Source organism: Cervus elaphus, chromosome 20 (assembly GCF_910594005.1).
Source record: "Cervus elaphus chromosome 20, mCerEla1.1, whole genome shotgun sequence".
In the NCBI taxonomy this organism is placed as follows: Eukaryota; Metazoa; Chordata; class Mammalia; order Artiodactyla; family Cervidae; genus Cervus; species Cervus elaphus.
Genome location: NC_057834.1, coordinates 65,491,558 through 65,509,948, shown reverse-complemented (window position 1 = coordinate 65,509,948; position 18,391 = coordinate 65,491,558). Strand labels below are relative to the sequence as shown.

The window sequence follows — 18,391 nt, the reverse complement described above, 5'->3', positions numbered from 1 at the left end:
ATTAGTAAAACTATCTTTTTTGTGTTGGATGAAAGTGGTTTTTTGTTTGTTTACCATATGATTCTGTTTATATAAAATTCTATGAAAGGCAAAAGGTTAGTGGCAGAGAGATCATTGCTGACCAGGGGTCAAGGATGGGAGAAAGGATTGACTGCAGGACGCATGAGGGAACTTTTTAAAGTGATGAAAATAATCTATATCTTAATTGTAATGGTGGTTGTAATTTGTCAAAACTCATCGAATTGTATACTGAAAATTGATCAATTTTATTGTATGTAAATTATACTTCAGTAAAAAGCTGATTAAAAAATTGAAGTAGGTAAAAGTAGTTTGCTCATGAAAAAATAGAAAATGTGCTCTTGAAAGAGAAAGAAGAATATAACATTCTATCACAAATCAAAATAGCAATGATTCAATGGACATGAGTTTGAACAAACTCCGAAAGATAATGAAGAACAGGGAAACCTGGTGTATTGCAGTTCATGGGGTTGCAAAGAGTTGGACATGACTTAGCAACTGAACAACAAGTAGTTCATGTATTTCAATTTCAGTGTTTTAGTAGTACATTTTCCAGTCTCATCTCTTGTGCTGAGCATTAGTCTCTATGAATGTCAAACTTGTTAAGAGGAGCCCCATCCGCAAAGTGCTGTGTTTCTCTTTGCAGTCATTTGCTTATGCTGAACACTTGCCTGGAACAATTTTCTCACTTATCCTCCCCTGAGACTCCAATTTCTTCTCTCCGTCCTCTGGCTAACTCCTATCTATCCTTGAAGAATCAGTTTGGAATTCACTTTGGATGAAAGTGTTTTTGAAGACGATATTAATTGAAGACATTTCTAAGCAAGTTTATTTATTTATTTATTTATTTATTTTTCTTTCTTTTTTTTTTTTCAAATCCATCACAGGGGTGGAGGAACACCCCTCAGCAGACATTTTCCTCAGGCCAGACAGGCTATGTCATCCTGTCTGTAAGGACTTAAACTTATGAGACAGCCTTTCACATGTGGGAGGCCATCTCTGATGCAGAAAAGGCTAGAAAGAGATCTCTTTGTCATCAAGCCTTTGCCAGCTCCTATATAATATATGTGGCAGAGTCAGGCCCATTTGAAAACTTAACAAATGTGCCAGAAAGAAAACCACCACAATTATTTATTTATTTTTAAAGATAACAAACACTATCATTTTTCTAATCTCTTTGCTGTGCTTATACAAAATATTTTTCCAGCTTTATTGAGATATAGTTGACACGTAACATTGTGTAAATATGTGTACAGTAAGTTTACTTTTTTTTAAAAAGCAGAAGTATTTCCCCCCGTCACAATGTTATTTAAGTGCTGAATCTGTACCTGTAAGTAAGCAAAATGATTTACAAATTAAGATACTTTCAGTGGAAATATGTGTGCACCAGCGACTGTGTGTGTCTAAACAATATAGTCGTATCCAGAGAGGATGCCCACGGTCAGGATGCCTATTTACTCCAGCTCTGTTGCCAAGTCATTATGTGAGTTTGGACTGGGTTTGCTATCAGTGAAATAGATATATTTAGCTAGATGATTTCTAAGAAACACTCTAAGATTCAGAAACTTCTGCCTGTGGAAGGAGCAAGTTAGAATGCAAAGAATATTAGACCAGGAATCCACCTGGGATCTTTGCACTTGTAGGCCTTTGTTTCATTGTTCTAAACCCCAGAGAGTCTCTTTGTCTTTGACCTCCTCTTTTCCTACCTTCCCTTCTTTAACAGATTCTGATATGAAGCAGTGAGCAATGCAGTGATTCCATAAGCCTGGAAATTAGCATAATCAGAATATAAATTTTTTAAAGCCACGTAAGTTCTTGTCGTTATTAAATATGTACACTAATAAACTCTGTGGACATTGAGTTATTCAGATCATATGGTCACTTATGTTACTTAGAGGCTGGTTTTTTTCCTGTGGTAAATCTAGAAACCCTTTTAACCAAAATTAAACCCCTGTCTATATCAAGTTGCAGAATTTCCACAAACTTAATTTTCCTGGAGTGGATTTGGTTTTCATTTTCTAAATCCCAGGCAGGCATAGGGCATGATTCATCTTAACCTTATTTCCTTGCATTTTATTTTATTTTATTTGATTTTTTTGCTTGATTTGCATTAAAGTTTTCTGCTGTAACTGAGGAGCATTGTTTCTTTTCAGCAGTTTTCAGCACCTCACTTTCCAAGTTCATTATATTTTCTGAAAATAATGGCTTATTGGTATCCAGACTCAAATAGAATCTACTTTAGTCTTATCTTCACTTCTGGTTATTGCTCCTCTTTGAACATTCATTAAATAATAGGCACTTGATAAAATGCAACAGTAGTATCAAAGATACTGTTTATGTCATGAATACAAATTTCAGAAGCAGTAGAAAGCTGTGATTAAGAACCTGGGCTTAGAAGTCAGACTACTAGACTTGAATTCTGGCCCTCCGTGCTAAAAGTGTGACCTTAGGAACATTCCTGAATCCTTAGCTATATTATGTGTAAAATGCAGACAATAAAGGTAGTTATCTCATAGGACTGTTTTGTGGATTACAGGCAGTGATATTGCATATAAATTGCTCTGAACAGTATCTTGTACTTAGTAATCATTCAGTTCTTAGCTGCCATTATAAATATTTCTACCTTTAGATGTTTTCTGAGGATTAAATGTAGTAATGTATGTAAAGTGTATATCAAAAGGCCTTCAGTGTGGTACATAGTTAACATTAGTTGATATATTACCAAAGATTTTTTCAGATCAGTTGGTTTTTACAAAATTTCTCTGAGTCTAACTAAAGCTGCACTTTGGGACCATTCTCTCCTCTCCCCTCACCCAAAAAGTAAACTTGCCATTAGTATGTTTGTCCTCAGAAAATACGGATTTCTAGGCTAAAACACAAAGCTTTTAAAAATTATAATGTAGCTGAAATGTTATTTATAATGAAAGGAAGCAAATGTGGTATTAATCACTATTAAAAAAAGACAAATGTTTTTCCTTCAATAATGATATGATAACATTTCCTTCCAATTATTTCCTTTCCTAATAATTTTGGTCTATGACCTGTTAAACTCCATCAGTAAGTTGGGGATATTTGAGGGGATTATGGCATTGTGTTGTCTGGGGCCAGTCCTTTTCTTGAAGAAGCTGTAATAATCTTATATAGAAATTACACTCAGAAGTCATACTAATCTTGATCCTTCTTTACTAGCTGAGCCCACATTATTTTATCTCATCTTCTTTGTATATTGGGATTCACTGGTGGCTCAGACAGTAAAGAATCCACCTGCAATGCAGGAGACCTGGGTTTGATCCCTGGGTTGGGAAGATCCCCTGGAGGAGGGCATAGAAACCCACTCCAGTATTCTTGCCTGGAGAATCCCTGTGGACAGAGGAGCCTGGCGGGCTATCGTCCATGGGGTCACAAAGAGTTGGACACGACTGAGCGACTGAGCTTTGTATATTAGTTCCAGTTAATTTGTTTTAACTTTCACAGTCATTCATTGCTTAGTATTGTTACATCCACCTGGAATACTCCTTCTCTATTCCATAGGCATCTTAACTTTTAAACTCTAGTTTAAAATATAGTATGTTTAAAATGTATGCTATAGTTTCTCACCTGAGCTGCAATCTATTTCCTTTCTTCCACTTCTCATTTCCTTTAATGTTTGATTACTATTGCTTATTTCTTTAGTTATGCTGTGGATTTGAAGGGCAAGGGCATTGTTTTACCTGTTTTTATCTTCTCTGTAACATCTGTATCAGTGCTTTGCTTGTACTAGATGCTCAATATTTGTAGAGTGACTTGGTGAGACTGCTGTTAACAAGAGCCATCAAGTAGATGTGCTTAATGGAACTGAGAAGGGAGGGACTAAAAAGAGGGAAGTGATTTGATAAACTATTATAGTGATTTGTGTATGAAATAATAATCTTGAATCTACTCAGTGGCAAAACAAGTTGAGATGCATTAATTATATAAATCAATGTGGATGATCATGTACATAATTAAATGGAGGAAGGGAAGACAAGGATTGATTAAAATCTGATGTCAATCCAAACTGGAACCTGTTTCAATCCAAACTTCTAAACTTACTTTTAGAAGTTTATATCAAATGTCAGGAGAATAAAAGTAAATTCAGACCTAAGTTAATGATATTCTACATTCACTTTAGTAATGTTTAAAACCACAAAGAAATGTATCATTAAAAAACTCTCAGGCTTTCCAGGGTGTCATGACATTTGATTATTTTAAACATGAATTTTTTTGTGAAATTCAACAAAACTAGAATGAGCTATGGGATTTCTCCACCGCTGTTCCCCGCCCCCCCCCCGCCATAACCAGCTGATTATAGGAATAAATAGAGTGAGAGTTGAGACTATTACTCATTTCTGCAAATTACTTGGAATACTTTTATGCCTTTCTCCCCAAAAGCCCTGAGAGTTAGACATACAAATTTCTGGAGCACCACATTTTTGACATATTCTTACATATTCGTGAGTGTCCATCACATGCAGAGATGTACCTTAATTCCTTTCACAACTAATTTGAAGCCCTATAATACCTATTTGACCTTTATTGTCCCTGGTTCAACACAATAAATATTTATCGAGTGTCTTGTATGTAAGGCTATGTGTCCTTTATTGTTAAGGAAAAAGAAAAGCATGAGTTACTATCTATGCCCTCTAGAAATTATATTCAGGTGGGAAAAATAGCATCAGTAGCTGTGTTCCATAGTGATAACATGATAATAGGCAGCAATACATGCTATAATAAAGGTATAGGCAGTGTACAGTGGGAGAAGAGAATGAAAAGGGGATTAATTAAACTGGATAATGCTCTAATAGCTTGATCTAATTCTGTTTTTTTAATAATATCTAGGTCACAGAAGGAAACTCTGGTTGTATGACTGATCACCAGATAACTAGTTTATTTAAATGTCACAGTTTGGAGGGGGGAACTATATTGCAGATGAACTGTTTAGTTGCAGATGAACTTCAGCCTTACAAACATGTTAACTGGATTTTCCAGGTTACCCAGAATACCAGTGTCATAGCAATGGACTAATACTAACTATATTTATCTGTTTCTGACATTCAAAAATCTGGGCATCATTTTGTCAACTTTATTAGTGTTTTGGGAGAGGTAGGGGGTGTGTATTCCTAATTTAGACATTCCTTTTTTCAGATACCAACTTGAAGGTTACTTGATGACCATACAATCAGTACGGGAAAGTGAATATTATTACCTAGATTCTGGGAAAACATAAGGAAATATCAATCTTCCACACAGCATTCAGGTTAATGGGATTCTTGTGAACCCCATTTTTATAAGTTCCCCTTCAGAAATCTGTTTCCTGGACATAAATTTGAATTGGTTGCCCTGTGGGGTTGGTATTCATAAATGAGTGACTCACCTTTTAAGGATTCCAGACAGCTAAGTACACCATCCTTTCAGAGTGTTTTGTTTTTTCCATGAAAACTCTTACAGGATGAATTAAGTTTTGTGGTCTATTTTTATGAAACTGTTTTCATAAAAAAATGAGTACTAGTGACTGCTAGTTTAAAATGTTATAAATATACCTCCACCATTTAGTCATGCCTTCTGCCTACTCAGCAGAAACAGAATGTCCACTTATGTATCTATTTCAGTAGCTAATTCCTGGCTTCCTCAGGAAAAGGAAACCATGGTATGAAAGGGATATTTGGGCCTGATATTATGTATGGCATTCCTCTGTAGAGAATGTATATAAATCGTTGCCTATTTTGTATCTTTTTCAAAGAATAGCAGGCTCAATAGGATTTCCATTGTTAAGGAATGCCCTGTCCTTGTAAGTAGTTTGAGTTGTAATTTAAGTTTTCTCTTTGTAGTGCCATCCCTACCATTGTTTTTGTCTTTCCTACTGGCAGTAAGGTATTCCTCATATTGTTTGTTGAACATGTATCCATCTACCCATTCTCTTAATCTCTTCTCCCAAGTTCACAGAGCCCTAGCTTCATCCATTATATTGGTGATTTAGTCACCAAATTGTGTCTGAGTCTTGCAACCCCATGGACCCCCTTGTAGCCTGCCAGGCTGCTCTGTCCATGGGGTTCTCCAGGCAAGAATACTGGAGTGAGTTGCCATTTCCTTTTCCAGGGGATCTTCCTGACCCAGAGATTGAACCCAGGTCTCCTGCACTGCAGGCAGTTTCTTTACTGACTGAGCTACAAGGGAAACCCATTATCCTCTTCCCTAATTTCAACTACTCCCTCACTTCTGGCTTTTTACCTTCAGCATATTAGAGTGTACCCATATTAAAAATAATCAGAACAATCTTCCTCTAATTTTTACCTCATCTAGCTATTACCCAATACTTCTTCCCCTCACATATCGTGTTTTGAAAAAATATCCAGAGGTCATCTCAGATTCCTCCTTCCTGCTATTTTGTTAATCCTGCTGTTCTTTAATCTGATTTGCATCCCTTCTACAGTGAAACCATGGTTTCTAATGACCTGCATTAAATTCTGCTGCTGGATCTTTGCAGCTTTGTTGATTCTTCCTTGGTCTGTGACACCATTTCTCTTCAAGTTCTATGTTCTCATTCCCTCTACTTTTCAAACGGTGTTTTAGGCGATTCTTTTCTTGGTCTTATTCATTCTTTCTTTGCTCTACAAACTCCAATTTGATACCTTATTCATTCCTGTAATTCCAGAATCGTTAAAGTTATGACCCTCGTGTCTGTATTTTCACTTGCAATAACTTACCCGAACTGCCATCTCGCACGTTCAACCCTATGTCAGCTATACATAGTCGTTTCACAGCATCTCAGTACATACAGAACTGAGCTCTACTCTTCCCACCATGGATGCTTTTCTTCCTGGATTCCATTTAGTGACAAGAAGCACCATCGAGACCAAACCTTGATGCGTCCCTAAGTGCCGACCTCTTCAAAATCAAATAAGTACGTTCCCATTTTACCTCCTTATATCTCTTGTTTCTGACTCCATCTTTCCAATTCCAAAGCTTACTGTTGGCTGCAGTTACCTCATCACTTCTTAACACTGATTCCAATCTCATCTGATATTTAATCTATTTATAACACTTCCAATTTGGTTTTTTTTTTTGAGGGGGGTGGTTGGTTTCTATGTTGTTTTTTTTCTGAAACACATCTTTTACTTTATTCTCCTGCTTGAAATCCTTCTGTGCTTCCCCACTACATTCAAGGTACACTCCCACTTCTTAGCATAGTGTCTGTAAGATATTTTATGTTCTGGGCCCAGTGTTTCTCTCTGGCTGCACCTCTTACCTCTCCTATGTGCAAGTCAACTTTGTACCAGGTCCCAGAGGGCACTCCATTCTTCACCTTCCACACTGTCCTCTTTCTCCTTCTTACCCTGCCCAGCTCTCATACTTCTGATAGCATTTCTTCCAGGCCTCTGCTTTTCTTTCTCACCTACTCTTTTGGCATTGCCATGTGTCCCAAGTCATGTTTCTTTTATCATGCTAATTAATTCTGTTGTAATGGTTTATCTGAGTCTTTCCTAGACCAAAACTCCGGGGCAGCAGGAATTGTGAATTATCTCTGTATCATGCCATCTAGAATGTACCCATGGAATATCCTTAATAAAAGTTTGTTGGGAAAAAAATCTCTGATGTCTGATTTACATCAGAAATAATCACTACTCTTACAATTGCTATTAAATTATTTAATGTATAACAGGCTTATTCTTTAAAAATGGTCAAAATTCCTCTCTGAACCAAAGAACTTAGAGGTTAGAGAAAGTAGCTCAGGAATACAGGTGGCAGTAAATATGTAGAGCCTTTGCAATGAGATTCTAACTCTACCCATGGCCCAAATTTCATAGGTTAAGGGCACAATCTTCCACAAGACTGCCCTCATTTCATTCACCAGCTACAAGCTTATGATTTCCCAGAGCTATCCTCACTTCTCCCGCTCAGGTTTGATTATTCACTAGAAGAATTCACAGAATTCAGGAAAGCACCAAATATAAATTATAGCTTTATTAAGGCACAGAAGATTCAAATCAGAACCAGTCAAAAGAAGAGACTTATAGGGTGATGTCTGGAAGGGCCCGATGTGTGAAGTTTCCGTGTCCTTTCCCTGTGGAGTCAGCTACCCACCTCACGTTGATGTGTGACAATGATTAGTGTATCACTAACCAGGGAAGCACATCTGAGCTTCAGTGTCCAGAGGTTTTATTGGGATTCATTACACAAGTATGACTGACTAAATAACTGGTCATGCATGCATGTGAGCTTAGTTGCTCAGTCGTGTCCAGTTCTTTGCGATCCTATGGACTGTAGCCTGCCAGATTCTTCTGTCCCTGGGATTCTCCAGGCAAGAATACTGGAATGGGTAGCCATGCCCTCCTCCAGGGGATCTTCCCCATCCAGGGATTGAACCCACATCTCCTGCACTGGAAGGAGGATTCTTTACCACTGAGCTACCTGGGAAACCCCAGAAATCATTGGCCATGGGTTGGACTCAATCTCCATCCTTCCTCCCCTCCACATGGGTTGTACTGATACTGTATGACTTAAGGTCCCTGTCTTATAATCTTGTGATTGCTCTAACGTGTCTCTCCCCCATCCTGAATCTCACTAGTATAAACTCTAGAACCCCACCATGAATAACAGAGCCACTCCTATCACTGGAAAAATCCCAAGGCTTTAGAGGCCACCTTACAGGAACTGGGGACAGAAACCAGCTATATTCTCTAGCCAGTAGTCTTAGACCATCTACAATTAAAACATGTCTGGCCACCAGGATTGAAACTTAAATAAAGCCTATATTATATTGGTAGTCTAGAATTTGTATTCATTTGTCTTTTTTAATCATACCAAAAAAGGACCATGGTCTGAAGGAAATGAAAACAGAGTATCGAAGAGGTGTTTGCACTTTTGTGTTTATTGTAACATCATTCATATTAGCCAAGATACGGAAACAACCTGAGCATCCATCAACAAAAGAGAGAAAGAAGATGGAGAGAGAGTGTGTGTGTGTGTGTGTGTGTGTGTGTGCACACACACATGTACATGTATATATGTGCACATACACAATGGAATATTCAGGCATGAGAAGGAAGGAAATCCTGCCATTTGCAATAACATGGATGGACCTTGAAAACATTAAACAAAGTGAAATAAGCCAGACACAAACAAATTCTGCATGGCATCACTTATATGTATAATCTTTTAAAAAGTTGTAAAAAAAAAAGTCGTTTCCAGGGTCTGGGAATGGTGGGAAATAACAGAGAAGTTATAAAAGGTTACAAACTTTCAGCTATGAGATGATGAAGTCTGAGAATCTGATATATAACATGGTGACTATATTTTATAACACTGTATTGTATAATTGAAATTTGCTAAGACAGTGAACTTTAAATGTTCTTAAGTGGGGTGGGGCAAGGAATTTGACATTCATGTACAGTTTAAAAGTCTTAATGGCACTTAAAAAACTGAATTGATAGCATAAATTTCCATTTGGCAAAGTCTGCTAGAGACTGTCCGGACAAGAAAAATTTATCAGAATTAGGAGCTACTTCTGAGTTAGATTATACCAACTTCACTTAGAGAATGTGTTTCAGAAATTGTGCTAATGCAAACATTAAGAGCATATAAAGAGAATAAAACTTGGATGATCCCTCTTATAAAGCTGATGACCTATGAAATCTTGTTAGGTCCTGCATCAAACAAATTAAATTGAATAGATAAAGTAATCTTCCCTAGAAAAGATTTATTTCTTCCATTTGGTATTTCTTACTGATTTAATATTTTTACCATTTATAATACATCAAAATTTTATTTATAAATAGGAATTAAATCCTGATTAAGATTTCCACCTACATTAAATTTACCTTAAGTAACCAGACAATGTTCAATCTATTTTACCAATATTGGCAGTCTTTCTTAAGAGCTGTTAGGCTGGACTGAAATATAACTCATAGGAAGAAATCTGAAAATCTCTCTATGACTTTAACCTCCAAAACTCTGAAAAATCTACAGAGGCTAAAACAGCACGTTGGTTTTAGATAGTGTGAATAAAAATGACTTGTGATTAGAGGATCTCTGTTTCTGCAGAATAATAAAATATTGACTTGCCCTCTTACTGATAACAGCAATAAATGATAGACAAATGAACAACTGAATTGACAAATTTTAAAAATTCACAGGCCAAAAGCAAAATGAATGCAGAAACCCAGGGAACTAAATCAGCACACAAGCTGCCTTTTGCCCCAGAAATTTGTGCAAAAGCATTTGACCCTGAGCTTCCTCCGCACAAATCAGACTGCTGAGGGCAGAGACAAACTCTGTAGCCACCAGGCAGTCTAATAAGAACCCTCTCTTGTCAACAGAGCTGTCCTCAGAGGGCTATACCCTCCGTTTAGGAGTGATCCTAAACGTCAGCTTGTCCCACCAAAGGTAACAGCAAGAAATATAATTAAAAAGTGAACTTTCGCTTAGCTGAGGATTTCAAGCTGTAGATCTCAAGCCAAATATGCCTGCTGTCTGTTTTTGTATAGCCTGTGAGCAAAGCATTATTTTTACATTTTTAAGTGGTTGAAACAAAAAAAAAGAACCATATTTCATGACATGAAAATTATATATGAAATTCAGATTTCAGTCTCTATAAAGTTTTATTGAAACAGCCATGCTCATTCACATATGTATTGTCTGTGGCTACTTTTGCACTGGAATAGCTGAGTTAAGCAATTACAGTAGATACTATGCATGGCCTGCAAAGCCTAAAGTATTTACTATCTGGACCTTTACCAAAAAAATTTCCCAACCCTTTGTTTAGGATTTATTATGATTAGAAATCATTCGTGCTTTTTTCAGGTACAACTCATAACCCATGAGATACTACATAGTCCTTTATGTAAATACTAGACCTAAACAGTGATTTAACGTCAAAGAAATAGAATTCAGTTCTGTCATTTTCTGTGACCACCCTGAGTTTATGAAACTGCAACCTATGAGGTATAATATCTTACTGAATTTTAATCTTCAAAATTGAAATGTAGTCTCATTTATTAACTTAATTTTTTAAACTAAGGAACAAATCAAGAAAATAGTTCCTTATAAAAGGCCCCCAAAGTGCTAACCCTAACCTAAACGCAATTGATAAACTAAAAATTCAAAATTAAAATACCCTGTTCATCCAAAGACATCATTAAGAAAATAAAAAGTGAAGCCACAGATTGAGGGAAGATATTCTCTCTCTCTGTCTATCTATCTATATATCTGGATAAATAAATCCTACAAAGAGATAGAACTCTTTGTTTATACTTTACTGTTACAATATTACCGCAGTACTTCTGACACCAGATGTAGGCAGTTTCCCACAGCACCAGCTCAGTGCTTACAATTTAATTCAATTCTGAAACTAACCAGAGTTAGTACATACACCACAGGTTAAGGGCCCAGTCTCACAAGACTGCCCCCAACTTCAGATGCCAATCACAAGTAGTAGATCCCCAGGTATAACTTGTGTTTGTTTCCAACACCAAACAATTCTCTATTTCTCTTATTTGGTCTCACAAATTTAACTCAGTTCTGGCATTATCTACCTGGAGATAGTGTAAGATCCTACAGGTTAAGAGCTAAGTCCCACAAGACTGCCCCCACTTCAGATGCCAGTCATAAGTCCAGTGTTACATGTGCTGCTGACCAAGTGACTATAGGTTGGAGAATGTCACCACCTTCTCTTTGAGCTTGATCAATTTGCTAGAGTAGCTACCAGATCTATAGAACTACCAGATCACTGGTTTATTATAAAAAGATATAACTCAGTAACAGCCAGATGGAAGAGATGCAGAGGGCAAGACACGTGGAAAGGGTGCTGAGCTTCCATATTCTTGGCTCACTATTCTCCTACCATTGCCACTTGTTCACAAACCCAGAGGCTCTCCCAAGTCCCCTCCTTTTGAGTTTCTGTAGATGCTCCATTGGGCTTCCCTAGTGGCCCAGTGGTAAAGAATCTGCCTGCAATGCAGGAGACCCGGGTTTGATCCCTGAGTCAGGAAGATCCCCTGAAGGAATGCATGGGAACCCACTACAGTATTCTTGCCTGGAGAATCCCATGGGCACGGGAGCCTGGTGGATAACAGTCCAGGGACAGAGGAGCCTGGTGGGCTGCCATCTGTGGGGTTGCCCAGAGTCGGACACGACTGAAGCAACTTGGCAGCGGCAGCAGTGGGGTTGCACAGAGTTGAAAACTACTGAAGTGACTCAGCAGCAGCAGAAACTCCATTAAAGAGGCATGATTAATTAAATCATTGGCCTTTGGTGATTGATCCCACCACAAGCCCCTCTCCCCTCTCCAGCGCTCAGGTGGTAGGACTGAAAGTTCCAATTGCTTAATCATGGTTAGTTTCCCTGGCAATTAGCCCCGATCCTTAGAAGATTTCCAAAAGTCATCTCATTAACATAAATTCAGGTATAGTTGAAAGGGGCTTGTGAATAACTAGACACTCCTTTCACCTTTATGGCTCTGGAGCTATTTCAGCAATCGATGACAAAAGGCCAAATATAGCAAAAGATGCCCCTACAGGTCTTATAAAGGGAATTGCAAGGTTTTACAAGCTATGTGCCGGAACAGTGGGCAGAGATCAATTAATGTATTTCTTACTGTAAAGCCCAGTATCACAGCATTTCCCACAACTTCTGTCTGGCTTGGCTGCTAATCAGGTGTTCCCATGACCCCCTCCTTGCATTGGATCATCTGCTAGAACAACTACAGGACTCAGGAAACACATGTTTACCAGCTTATTGTACAATAAAGGATATGTTAAGGGATACACAAGAACAGCCAGATGAAGTGATGCTTAGAGCATCGCCTGGCAGTGTCCCAAGCACAGGAGCTTCTGTCCCTGTGGACCTGGGGTGACCCACCCTCACAGCACAAAGATGTGTTCTCTTACTCAGAAACTCTCCAAAGCTTATACCATTGGGGTTTTTATGGAGGCTTCAACTTAAAGGAATGATTGATTATTAACTCCATTTCTAAAGCCTCACCAAATCTCCATTTGGATATTTACAGAGGCTCTATATAGGCATGATTGACGATTACATTCAAGAGGAGGGAGTGGAGAGAAGCTGAAATTTCCAAAATTATGACAATCTTTGGTAACCAGTCCCATCTCGAAGCCGCCAAGAGTCACCTTGTTAGAACAAAAGATACTCCTATCACTCAGGAAATTACCAGGTTCTTAGCATCTCTGCATCAGGAACTCTGGTCAAAGACTATTAGAAAAAAATTCTCCTAGCACCCCTATTTACAAGGATTTTAAGAGTTCTGTGTCAAGAACTAGGGGTAGACACCAATATTTATGTATTTTCTTACTATTTCATGCTAGCATTCAAAGATAAGATTATCTAGTTTTAAAAAATGACCTGAATGACACTTCATCAGAGAAGATTTATTGATAGCTGGTATGCATAGGAAAAAGTACTCAGCATAATTAGTTATTAGGGAAATGCTTATTAATATTAACAATGAGACACTTGACACCCATTAGAATGCCTAAAACATTAAAAACTAACACCAAGAAATGTTTGCAAGGATGTGGAGCACTGTAATTCTCTGGTAGAATGTAAAATGGTAAAAGGACTTTGGAGACATGTTTTTCAGTTAAGCATGCAACTATTCTATGACATAACCCACTTAACTCCCAATATTTATCCAAGGGAAATGAATACAAATGCTCACAAAAAGACTTGTACAAGTTTTTGTAGCAGTTTTATTTATATCTGCAACAAATTGGAAACAGCCAAAAGGTCCATCAAACGTCAAATGAATTTTTAAAAATTGTGATAGTCATACAACAGAATACTATATTATAAGCAGCTAAAAATGAACTACTGATCACACAGCAAGATGGGGAACATAAGGAACATATTGATCAAAAGAAGTTAGACACAAAGGAATACATATTGCTGTTATGTAAGTGAAACTAAAAATTGGGCAAACTCATCCATGGTGCCTATGGGGAGTGTAACTTGCCTAGAAAGGTGCTCTATAGAACTTTCTGAGGTGATAACCAGTTGTTGGTTACATGAATTTATACCTTTGTCAAGACCTAATATGACACTTAAGATTGTGCATTTCACTGTATATAAATGTACTAGAAAAAAACGAAATATAAGCACACATATAACTTGCAGTGAAAACATTTTTGAAGCCGATCCAAGCAAATCTCTTGCTAACACTACTTACTGCTGCTGCTGCTAAGTCACTTCAGTCGTGTCCGACCCTGTGTGACCCCACAGATGGCAGCCCACCAGGCTCCCCCGTCCCTGGGATTCTCCAGGCAAGAACACTGGAGTGGGTTGCCATTTCCTTCTCCAATGTGTGAAAGTGAAAAGTGAAAGTGAAGTCGCTCAGTCGTGTCCGACTCTTTGCGACCCCTTGGACTGCAGCCCACCAGGCTCCTCCGTCCATGGGATTTTCCAGGCAAGAGTACTGGAGTGGGGTGCCATTGCCTTCTCTGAACACTGCTTACTAGTACCTCTGTAAATCATTGAACATACTACAGTATTTTTCAAAATGACATTTTATTTTGTAATATTCAATAAAATCTAAAATCATTTCTTTCCCAAATGCAAAGCCACATGTCTGTGCCTTCATGGTAAATTAAAAGCCTATCTTTAAATGAGTTATAAAAAACAAAGAATACAGATCAGACTTCAAATCAAAATCAGGATTGCAGGAGGAGTCTTGCTAAAATCTTGCTACAAGTTAGATATTTTGTTCATTATTTCAGTTACCTTTACTATAATCCTGGTGAAGAAGTCTAAAGTCCATTTCACAGATAAGTGCATTAAGGTTTAGGAAGGCTGAATAGCTAAAAGATACAAAGCTAGTGAGTCTTGGAACCCAGATTTGAGCTTAGTTCAACTGACTCCAAAATGTAAACTCTTCATTTTACCCACTGTTCCAGATTTCGGAAAGGAAAGGATGGGAAAAGCAGCACAGTTAAGACTTGCAGGCTGGAATACAGTAGGGTCCAGTGGGTTTATCATTCCAGTGAGGCCTAAGCATCTTGACTTCTTGGCTACTGCTTCAGATGTCTCTTCCACTCCCTGACCCAGGCCCCCAAGTAATCTCTACAGTTCATCTGTGTCCTTTGGGTACTATGTAAGTCACAGACTGATCAGTAGTTCAGTTACATTTCTACCAATGCAATTCATCACTATTAAAAATAGAGAAGCACCAAAGAGAAGAATGAATGAAAGTTAGTGCAGTACATTCTTCAAAAGCAGGGCAAAGGACTGTGTCCCTATATTGTAAAAAATAGCAGAGAAGAAGAAAAAAACTCAAAGGCAATTGTAAGTATACCAAAACAGGTGTGTTTAGCTTTTAAAAAAAACTATATTCTAATGAAAATATAGGAAAGAAGTATGTTAGTTCCTGGCATTGAAGGAAATAATTGATATTTGTGCAGGTCTTGAAAAGATAGTAAAGAAAATTGTGCCTTATTTTAGTAAAAGTAGAATTATCTGATTAAAAATTTTGAATGCTTTTACATTACTATTACAAAATAAGGCTTAGTAGGATTTCTGGAAATGCTTTGTTCTCAGAGTGAAGCTTGGTCCCCTCTGTGAAATAATTCTGGATTTTAGTCCTAACTTGTCTGATCACTAGCTTTAGCTTTAGACCTAACTTGCCTTAGATATTCTTTTGGAGTTCCAGCAGTTTCATCTACCAAATGAGAAATTTAGACTAGATGCTTAATAATAATAATCACTAACTTTTAAAAATATTGTGTCATAGGCGAGGTACCATGCTAGTTGCTTTGAAGTCAGTTTTCTCATTTAATTGGCACAACAGCCTTATGAGATTCATGTGATAGTCCCTGTCTTATAAATGAGGAAACTAAAAAAAGAGTGTTTAGGTCTGAAATTGAACCTTGATTCCATTTGGCCCAAAGATTTTAACCACTATGTTATCCAACCTGTCTGTGGTCCTTCAGGTTTAATCTACCATCCTATATTCTATTCCTAGTCAGATCAATAAACAGATGTTGAGTTAGCTGTGAATCCTTGAAAACCAGAGGACTTAATTAGTCTCTTAGTTTTCCCTTTATCTCCAATGCCAGCACATTTTAGACCTGACTGAATTCAAGCAAAGAGACAAAACAAATTAATAATCTACTTAAGGAAAGGGATTATATTTTATTTTTTTTCACTCTGCTGCTCATGTCACCTCTTTCCGCTGTATTTAGCACAGTATTCTGCACGATACATATTCCGTAACATTTGAGTCACTATGGGGAGAAAAGGCTCAACAATGATCAATTCTTTTTGGTTAAAAAAAAAAAAATTATACTCAAAGCTTTCATGTAAACCCATCTGTTTAACATAGAGGAACTGATATTAATTAAAAATCTGAGGTTAAGAGTGACCTTTCAGGGAATTCCCTGGGGGTTCAGTGGTTAGGACTCGGGGGTTTCACTGCTATGGGCCCTGGGGTTTGATCCCTGATTGGGGAACTAAGATCCCAGAAGCCACGTGCCGCAGCCGAAAAAAAAAAAAAAAATTAAGAGTGACCTTTCAGATCCCAGGGGTCTAAAACTGGTGCTGATGACAACGATGGATGGAGGAAGAACAGTTGATGCTGCCTACCATGGCACCGGCAAGTGGGAATAAGCACTGGGGAATGGGAATAACAATTCACATATACCTCCTTCCAAGGCCAAGTCTTAGTTTCTCTGCTGGTGAAAACTTCAGAAACTTTTGTCTGTGATTTAGAAACTCTTCCTGCATTATCCCTCCAACTTCCCACTTGATAAGGTGACAAGTTGTTCTTTATTACAGGGGCATTTGCCCTGCCCTGAGCTGTGTTCCTAGATTGTGTTTGTCCTTGTTGCCTTTAAAAAAAACTATCTCTTCCTTTTTTAAAGTAATTTTATTTCATTTACTCTTGTATCTTTTACTTTTAAAAGGGAAATAGGAATGAGGGACAGCTTATTTATGACCGTGTTTGTATATTTGGGGCTGGTAGAAATATTTATTGAATTAAATAAAATCATCCACAATAAAACCATATATGTCATAATTAGCTTGTAAATTAAGTGTAGGTCCTCTGTTGCAATATCAATGTTAAAAAATAAGTATTTTGCCAAATTTTGGCTTTAACTTACAAGTCCAAGGGTCTTTCTCCTGACTGCTGGGAGAAGCCCTTCTGAGAGTAGTTTTAGTCTTGGGGAAGCCCAAATAATTTGTATTTATACTTTTAGTTAAGAAACACACATAAAATTATTATTTTATCAAGTAAATACACCAGACACATTTCTAACAATTGTGAAATTCCATTTTAGCTAACATTTTCATTCTAAGTAATACTTCTTGCTTCATAGAGACAAACTAGAACTTATCTTGATAAACAACTAATGTAAGTTCTGTTTAACTATCATTATGAAAAATTCTGTGTGCCCAGTTCTTATAAATACCCTCTTTATTAAGTGTGCTTTAGTCAACCAAACTTTGTTTGGCCCCTGAACAATGACAAAAATGTATGGCCCCTGAACAAAACTGCACATGTAACAGACTGAGTCTTCTCTGATACCAGAAAAGTTCTGAGGTTGGTTATCAATTATTTTTTAAGTAATATGTAGTCATGAATACAATTGCATTTCTTTGTACAAGAAATTAAATTTTTTTCTAGGAATTTGATTTCCTTATAACTCCTAAAAGTATTACCAGGATTTCCAGTGAAATATCTGATTTGTCATCTGTGACATTAGAGTTAATTTCCATAATGCTGGTGTCTCAACAGCCGTGTCTGCACCTGTTGCCAGGTGGCCGCTTGGTGTGGCTTTCGCCTTGGGGAAGACCCCAGTAATTTGGTAGTGGGGAGGCCCCAGTTGAAGGAAGGGAAAAACATTTTTTTGGAACATTTCAATTATTTTTTCTACTAATATACTGCAATTAGGCTTTTACTTCCTCAGATCCCTTTCACTTTGTAATCCACTGCAGTCTTAAACCCTTCCCTAAATTCCACCGAAACAGATCTTACTGGGGTCACAATGAACTACTAAATGTCAAGTTCTGAGAACAGGTTTCAGCATATGACCCCTCCTAGTGCTTGATACGGAGAAGGCAATGGCACCCCACTCCAGTACTCTTGCCTGGAAAAATCCCATGGACGGAGGAGCCTGGTAGGCTGCAATCCATGGGGTCGCTAAGAGTTGGACACGACTGAAGCGAATTAGCGGCAGCGGCAGCAGTGCTTGATATGTTTGCTCATCTTCTTGATGATTGCTTGCTTTTTGGCTTCTGTGATTCCTTTCTTCTACTTTTCTGATTGCTCGTTGGTATTTACAGCCCTATATTTTCCCATTGATTGTTGGGTGCTGTCTTCCCTTCTGTGCTGGTTAGTTGTATGTAAACT

At 37.7% G+C, this 18,391-nt stretch overlaps 1 long non-coding RNA gene and 1 other non-coding gene across 11 annotated transcripts in view; one reads left to right on the top strand and one right to left on the bottom strand.

The window, feature by feature from the left end:
- Positions 1-18,391, top strand: part of LOC122676600 — a 123,701-nt gene that overhangs the window by 5,973 nt on the left and 99,337 nt on the right. For 2 of the 10 annotated variants that reach the window (XR_006335613.1, XR_006335609.1), the window contains exon 2: positions 1,742-1,825. The exons of the other annotated variants lie outside the window; for them this stretch is intronic. This is a non-coding gene — a long non-coding RNA (uncharacterized LOC122676600). The remainder of the gene's footprint in view (positions 1-1,741; positions 1,826-18,391) is intronic. 10 annotated transcript variants of the gene reach the window in all.
- On the bottom strand, positions 1,000-1,147 carry LOC122678605. Its single transcript, XR_006336255.1, has one exon. It is a non-coding gene; the product is annotated as a small nucleolar RNA SNORA12 (small nucleolar RNA).